Below are 8,892 nucleotides of genomic sequence, written 5' to 3' on the forward strand. Positions count from 1 at the left end.
TACTGTCGCCTCTGTAATCCGGACATTTAGACTTGATAACAGGTTAGTTACCAGTTTATAGCTCAGCATAGTTCATGATATCTCAGAGCTTATATCTGTTGTGTGAAACGTATTCACTTCATTACTGTAATTGAATTGTTGGCATGTTGCATACTATAACTGTACAACTATCCTGCACAATGTACTGTGGTAAACTCACTTTGATGCAACACAGACACTGACCGACCACTATATCTTTGTTGTTTATCTGAAGGACTGAGGAACAAAGAGGTGGAAGGCTTAGGATTTCCAATGAGGCACAGGAAGCAGCAGTTACAAACTGGGTTTGGGCAAACAATGCCATCACACTTAGAGAGATCCGAAGCAGAGTAGCTATGTGCTGAGATGCATGTTGCTCAATGTTGTTTTTGAATAAAATGTGATTTTTTTCAACAACTCATTTGTATTTCTTCATTTACTGTATTTCTGTAAACTCAAGCAATCTCTCTCTGCAGAACCCTCTATGTACAGAGCATAGCCCAGAACAGATGGAAGTGCTTTAGAATATGCTCAGCAGTGTGTAGTTGGGTGGTCAAACAATCTAGGCAATCTTCGTAATATCTATCAAACTATAGATCCTACATATCGACTGGATGTGGATTCTAAAAGTACAATCTACACTTCTTGCTAGAAATCTAATCAAAAAGCGTTTTAATGGCCAAACTATCCATTTAGGATTTTCCAGAGAGGGTTATTTGTGAATAAACGACCATCTGTAACGTTTGCATTCAACGGGAGCACTAGAGGGCGAAAACTTTAAAACGTAATTATAGGACGTATTAAGCGCTTGAACAAACAACATATTTGGTCGTAATAAGGGCCTGGACAATCGGCCCATTTGGTCGTATGAGTTGGAGGACTTGTTGGTCAGCTAATGATTTTGCTAACAAGAAAATCCGTCAGTGGGCATTTATGAGTGACAGCATCAGTTCCATAAGATACATTAAAGTTTGATGTTAGACATTCTTCATATTTTTTCAATAACGGCAAGATCAATCATATTATCCAAAGCATAACTTGTAACGTTCTTTCAGCTTTCTAAAGGTTTAGTTATAGCTTTTGGCCTTTATGCTTTCTGTTTTTGTGTGTGTTATTGTTTATGCGAATAAACATGACTAGTGAAGTATTGTTCAGTTGTCTTTTAATAGTATAGTAAGCACTTTCTCAATGTAGCGGTTAGGAAAATAAGATGGTGTTTTTTTTTAGCTTTGTCTTATACCATGGGAATGATAAATACTTAAACAAACATGAATAATGTTCTCTTTTTTTTTCATACATAACATCAATAGAACATACATTACATTACATTACATTGCATTTAGCTGACGCTTTTATCCAAAGCGACTTACAATAAGTACATTCGACCAGGAAGACACAACCTTGAAGAAAACAGAATCATATAAGTACATCAGGTTTCATAGAGCCAAACATTTCAAGTGCTACTCAACTGGCTTTAGGTAAGCCAGTCCTTTATTAGTATAAAAGTGCTTCGTTAATAGTTCTAACGCTCGAAGTGGAGTCGAAAGAGATGAGTTTTCAGTTTGCGCCGGAAGATGTGCAAGCTATCTGCTGTCCTGATGTCAATGGGGAGCTCATTCCACCATCTTGGAGCCAGGATAGCAAACCCATGTGTTTTTGCCGATGGGAACTTGGGTCCCCCTCGCAGCGAGGGCGCAGCGAGTCGTTTGGCTGATGCAGAGCGTAGTGCACGCGCTGGGGTGTACGGTTTAACCATGTCCTGGATGTAGGAAGGGCCAGATCCATTCGCAGCATGGTAAGCAAGTACCAGTGTCTTGAAGTGGATTCTAGCAGTTACCGGAAGCCAGTGAAGGGAGCGGAGGAGCGGCGTGGTATGGGAGAATTTAGGAAGGTTGAAGACCAGACGAGCCGCTGCATTCTGGATGAGCTGCAGAGGTCGGATGGCACATGCAGGTAGACCAGCCAGGAGGGAGTTGCAGTAGTCTAGGCGTGAGATGACGAGAGCCTGGACCAGAACCTGAACCAGAACATACATGGAGATGCTTACATAACTGCAGCTATTGTACACCAGGATTAATCATACATACCCTCCTTGGGCACCAAAAGGACATACAGTTTCTTAGTGTTATCAATTTCTATATTGTGCAAACATTATCAACATATTACAGATATTATCACTCCCCCTCATCGGAAACATGATCGCACAATACCTGAACCCTTATGATAGTAAGAGCCAGTGCTTTACCATCCAGATGAAACAAGTACAAGTGCAGTGAATACAATAAATGAAAAAGAAAGAAATACAAATAAATAAGTAAAGAGGTGCTGCTAGAGATCTGGTGTTGCTTGTATTAATGGGGACCATTTTTCTTTGAATTTGTCAGTTTTCAGCTGTAGTCTTGCTGTGATTTTCACCATTAAATAAACATGTTGTACCCTGTTTCTCCAGTGGACTATATTGGGGGGCTGCGGGTTCAGCCACGAGACCGTTATCACTTTTTTCGCAATTAGAAGAATAATTCTTAGTAAGAAAGCTACATTTCTGTCCATATCACTGGGCAGTATACCCAGTATATAAAGTGCTGGGTCCAAAGTAAAGGTAGGCCCAGCACCCGTTTAATCTCCTTTTGAACATCCTTCCAGAAGCCCTGAATGGTTGGACAGTCCCAAAATATATGTGTGAAGTCTCCCACCCGTCCACAGCCCCTCCAGCACAAATTAGAGGTATTGCTATATTTTGAAGTGATAGATGGGGTGTTAAAATATCTCATTTTCACCTTCCAATCAAATTCCCTCCATGTTGGACTGTTTGTTATTGTATGTCCCACCTTGAATGATTCTTCCCAATCCTCGTCGAATATTATAATATTCGCTTCCAACTCCCATTTTTCTTTGACATCCTTATTGTTGCTGTAACATTCATAATGTAGTACCTTGTAAAGTTTTGATATAGCCCCTTTTTTTGTCTCGTCCCCTGTATATGTCAGTTCCTCTAGTTTAGATGGGGCTTTGCGAATGTTTTCCCATTCCTTATGCTTCTGAAGGTAATGTCTCAGTTGCAGGAATCTATAAAAGTCACAGGATGGTAGGTTAAATTCCTGTTTCAGTTGTTCAAATGATTTAATGGTTTGTCCAGTAAAGAGTTGTGTAATATATATTAACCCCTTATTTCCCCATGTTTTAAATCCTGAGTCCATAATAGATGTTAAAAAGTCTGGGTTTGTAGCTATTTTAGTGGCCCTGCTAATAGAGTTTGACAGCTTTAATTCCTTTCGTACCTCTGACCATATCTTCATCGTAGCCCTGATCCACTCATTGCAAGTCCCCAACCCTTTCCGTGCCTTTTCTGTCAAAAATGGAAGTGCTCCCACAGGTACATTATTACATGACTTTTGTTCCATATCAACCCAAATTGTTTCCGTGTCTTCAGTTATCCACATAATTATTGCTCTAATTTGTGCTGCCTAATAGTAATATTTTAAATTAGGTAGATTCAACCCTCCATTCTCTTTTGTACATAGAAGTGTCTTATATTTCATTCTCGGTTTTTTATTTTGCCACAGGAATTTTGTTATTATTTTGTCCAGTAATTTAAAAATAGATTTAGGGATCACAATAGGCAATGACTGGAACAGGAATAAAAGTCTTGGCAGTATATTCATCCTAACCGTTTCTATTCTTCCCGTTAGATTAAGAGGTAGAATTCCCCACCTGTCAACATCTTCTTTTATCTCATTTATCAGTTTCCCATAGTTTGCCTCAAATAGCTGAGATGTGACAGGAGTAATATTAATACCCAAATATTTGAATCCTTTTGTGGCCCATTTAAATGTAACCTGACCCTCCAACCCTCCTGGACGGTCACCTGAGATGATCATAGCTACAGATGTTGCTTCATTGGTCAAATAACCTGATATCTCCCCGTATTCATTAAGATTGTTCAACAAAGCTGGAATAGATGAGGAAGGCTCACTTATATATGTTAATATATCGTCCGCGAATAATGACATTTTGTGTTCTTCTCCCCCCTTGTCTCTTATTCCTTTTATGTCTTTATTTTGTCTAATTAATTCAGCCAACGGTTCGATACTTGTGGCAAATAGTAACGGACTTAAACAATCTCCTTGCCTAACTCCTCTTTTAAGATTAAAAAAATCTGAGCAACAACCATTTACTCTAACACAATTTGTATCCAATCTATGAAGGTCGATTGAAACCCAAAAGCATCCAGTGTGTTGTACAAAAAGCTCCACTTGACCCGATCAAAAGCTTTTTGTGCATCTAAGCTTAGTAACATGGTTGGCTGAGGATTGTTTTTAGTACATGATATGAGATTTAATGTTCTCCTAATATTATTAGCCCCTTGCCTACATGGGATAAAACCTGTTTGATCTGGTTTGATAAGTTTGGTTATACATCTTTGCATTCTCCAAGCCAATATGTTCGTCAATATTTTTAGATCGTTACAAAGCAAGCTAATTGGCCTATATCCCTCACATGAAGTCGGATCTTTGCCCTCCTTATGTAGGACAGATATAATGGCTTCAGACCAAGTTTTGGGTGGATTACCTGAAGATAGAGCATAATTAAAAACTTTAAATAATATTGGTGTAATCTCTTCTTTTAGACATTTATAAAATTCACCTGGAAACCCGTCTGTACCAGGGGATTTGTTATTTTTCAAAGTTTTTATAGTGTCAGATATTTCCTGCAATGAAATTGGCTGTATCATTTGAGATGCCTCCTCCTTTGTTAATGATGGTAAATGTAATCTATGAAGAAATTGTTGTGTTTTGGATTCTGTAAACTTAGAGTCTGAGTCATCATATAGCTTTTCATAATAATCTGCAAATGCTCCTGCTATCTCTGATGGGTTTGCCAACATTTGTTTAGAATTAGGGTGTCTTATTTTAGAGATGATCCTATTTGTCTGGGCCTTTCTGAGTTGGAATGCGAGAAGGCGACTTGCTCTGTTGCCCATTTCATAGTATCTCTGTTTTGTAAAACGTAGAGCTCCTTCTGCTTTGTATGTCAGAAGTTCATCCAATTTACATCTGTTTCTTTTTAGTTCAAGTAAGGTGCTATTGTTGGATGCTCTTTTATGTTCTCCCTCCAATTCTCTAATTTTACTCTCCAAACTTTTTTGCTGTTCCAGACGAGCCTTTCTCAACCTAGATGTTATTTCAATTATTTCCCCTCTAATAACTGCTTTTCCAGCCTCCCATAAAGTTGATGGTGATACCTCTCCATTATCATTCATTTGAAAGTATTCCATTAGATTTTGTTTTATCTCCTTCACTACTTTCTGGTCCGATAGAATTAACACATTAAGCCGCCAATATTTGAAGAAAGATTCTCGTCCCATGTCTATAGTCAATGTTATAGGAGCATGGTCACTTATGGTTATAGTCTCTATGTCACAATTCAAGACTTTGTGTATATGTTGTTGTGACACACACAAAAAGTCTATCCTTGAATAGCTACCATGTGGGTTAGAATAGAAAGTAAAATCCTTCCCTCTGGGGTTGTTGTTTCTCCATGGATCTATGAGACCCAGCTCTTTAACAACATTGTTCAACACCTTAGATTTTTTGGAAGTTGGTCCTTGTTCTGGTGGCAACCTGTCTAATTTGCCGCTCTGTACAGTATTCAAATCCCCTCCAACTATTATCATGCCTTTTCCATTAGTAGTAATAATCTTAGCTATGTTTAAAAATAAATCCTCGTTCTCTTCATTTGGGGCGTACACGTTCAGTATGGAAATAGCCATGTCTCCAATAGACCCAATTACCATTACAAATCTTCCCATGTGATCTTTTATCACTTTCTCTGCTGAAAATGGCAAAGATCTATTCATTAGTATGGCCACGCCCCTTCTCTTGCCATATGAAGCATGAAATACTTGGTTTACCCATTCTCTTTTTAGCTTTTGGCTTTCAACCTCGACAAGATGGGTTTCTTGAAGCAACGCAATTGAACATTTTAGTTTCTTTAGTTGGCTCATTATCTTTTTCCTTTTTATGGGGTGATTTAAACCGTGGACATTATAGGATACCATATTAAACTATACTCATATTGAATTATGTTGAAACCCCTCAGTTTTGCACCTCATGTAAATCAAAACAACTGTGCAAAACGACACACAGCGAAAAAGGTAAACAATAAACATCTCCATCAGAACACATAAACAATGACAAAACAACATGACTCCCAAAAGTCCCCTAACCAGAGAGGTGTGGCGAATTCTCCCTGGGGAAATAGCACTATGTGCACTTGCAACTTCCAGCTGTTATGTCAAGTTGCTACTTACTCTAAGTGAGTTGTGAATTTGCTCTAATTACCAACATTTTCAGTAGTTTGCACAGGTTACTCTAAAAAGCTCTGCTTGTGTTATACGTACATTATGTTAGGCATATCTCTAATTGTCTCACTATGTTTCAGGACCTTCTCCTGGTTTTGTATATATTTGTTTTAGTCCTTTTTCTCGTCCTTACCATAGTGATCATGACCGTGAGTTTATTCTGTGACGGCCTGTAGGTCTGGCCCTGTGGTGTGAGGCTGACTCCTCTTCTCCTTCTGTCTCATCACCATTGTCCAACTGCTTTGCGTTCTCAGCCTCTGTAGTTCATCCCTCTCCTCCTCCTGTACATGGATCCCCATGTCCCTCAGCATAGGCGCAGCCTCCGTTAATGTAGGCTAGTGAATATCTTAGTCCCTGATGCCAGGAACACTTTTAGCTGTGCAGGATATGGGGACTGTGCCTTGACGTTCTTGTCCTTTCACTTTTTTATTACGTCCCGCACCTGCTTTCTCTTTTCTGAACCTCATTCATGTAGTCTTGATTGAAGTAGATGGTCCGTCCCTCATATGTGGTCTTTTGTTTCCATGCCTGCTGTATGACCTGCTCTTTCACCCTGTAGTCTAGAAAGCGAACAATTATCGCCCTCGGAGGAGCTGTGTTCTCCTTCGGTTTGGCGAGCAGCGAGCGGTGCGCTCTTTCGATGCGAATATCCACCTCCGCCGGGATTTGCAGTGATGAACGAATAAAGCCAGATATAAACCCTATTGTGTCATTTTTCTCAGAGCCCTCGGGTATGCCATGTATCCGCACATTGTTGCGTCTCGACCTTGATTCCAAATCGTCACACTTGGCAGCTAACTTTGCCTCTTGGTGAAGCAGGAAGGCAACCGAACGTTCCAGCCGCGCCATCCTGTCTTCCGTGTCCCCTAGCCTCTCTTCAGTATTCACAATTTGCTGCTCTAACAAGGCTGTTCTTTCCACCATATCTTTAAGGGCATTGTCTAGTCGAGTCAGAGCCTCTTTCGTGTCGTTAGCCGCTTCTGTGTGTTCGTTTCTCAGCTTGCGTATCTCCGCCAGTATCACGCTTCATCTCCGACCTCGTTGTTTCGGTGTGTCGGTCACTCGCAATATTTTTCTTACCAGGTTTCAGTTTTTTATCCATCCTTTCAAAAATTACTTGTACCCGTCAGGTTTTGTCTTAGGTTAAGTTACTGCCTTAAATATTGTTTTAAAGAGCTTGTTTTCGTTGGTTTTTGGACGAGCTAGTTTCCACCCTGTCTCCTACCTCATGGCGCCACCGGAAGTCCCATGAATAATGTTCTCTTAAGCATGATACTCCAAGCAAACCTAATTTAACCGTAAAGTAATTGTAAGCTACAATATGTTGAGGAAAGAGGGTTGAAATGTGCACAGATTATTATTATTTCAATTATTACCACTGTTATTACTACTTATACTTTAGTTTAGTTCATTAGTGACTACCCTCATAACCGCTAATGATTCATGTGTACAGTTCTTGGCTCAATCATTTGTAAATACATTTCAAAATATGCATGAGAGACATGGATCAAGAGAGGAAGGGGGCCCACAGAGACAGTTTATGTATAGGGCCCAGAGTTTTGTGCTACGCCCTGGCCCATTACACACATAGTTTTTTCACAATGTTTTATTTTGTTGTTGAACAGAGATGCTTCTGGCTGTCTATATTGTGTCTTTGTATCTCAAACTGTCAATTCATCACATATGAAATTATGTGGAACTTTATCCCCACCAGGACCCATGTGAAAGAGATAACAGGCAGAATAGGATTTTACAGGAGTTAAAATGAGACTTTTGAATAACATTGGATCACTTCATTTCTCATATGTATAGCATGTCACCCTACACTGCCAATCAAACCCAAGCTTGCTCATTGATAAACCCCCATTAATGTACTTTTATATTTCCGTTTTTCTGTTAGTTTATACAAATGATAAAGATTCCAATAACTCCGATTATTAAAGGGATAGTGGAAATGGAACCTCAAATAGTTTCGTTTTAACTTATATACAAGCATAATTACGTACCAAAACAATCACACCTGATTAAAAAAATATAATAATTGCCTTACGCATGTTAGAAGCACTTTATTGCAGCTTCCCGGAAGTTTTTTAGAAACGAAATGTTCGACTCAGCCAAACCGGAAGTGACGAAAACTTAGGAAGACGATACGATAACAAACCATGGCGTCTATGCAGAATGAACGTGGAAGGGCAAATATACCAGACAAAGAAGAAGGATTGTACGAGGTATCCAGTGATGATAGCGAGTCAGAAACATCCTCTCGGCTTTCCTACGAAAATGTCGTTTTAGGAACTGAATCTGAATCCGGTTCAGTAAGCGACGATGGTGACAATATTGAGCCAGACGATGGACCATTACGTCCTTATTTGTTCGAGCCCGAGCCCGAGGTGATGGTTCACGGCATGGGCAATGGCGAGGATGACCAGGACCAGGCGCCAGATGATGCACCCCTACGCACAAATAATCTTGACTGGTAGGTCCCTAAGCATAGCTCACGCATCTTAAGATCA

The sequence above is a fragment of the Gymnodraco acuticeps genome, unplaced genomic scaffold (assembly GCF_902827175.1).
Source record: "Gymnodraco acuticeps unplaced genomic scaffold, fGymAcu1.1, whole genome shotgun sequence".
Taxonomy (NCBI): domain Eukaryota; kingdom Metazoa; phylum Chordata; class Actinopteri; order Perciformes; family Bathydraconidae; genus Gymnodraco; species Gymnodraco acuticeps.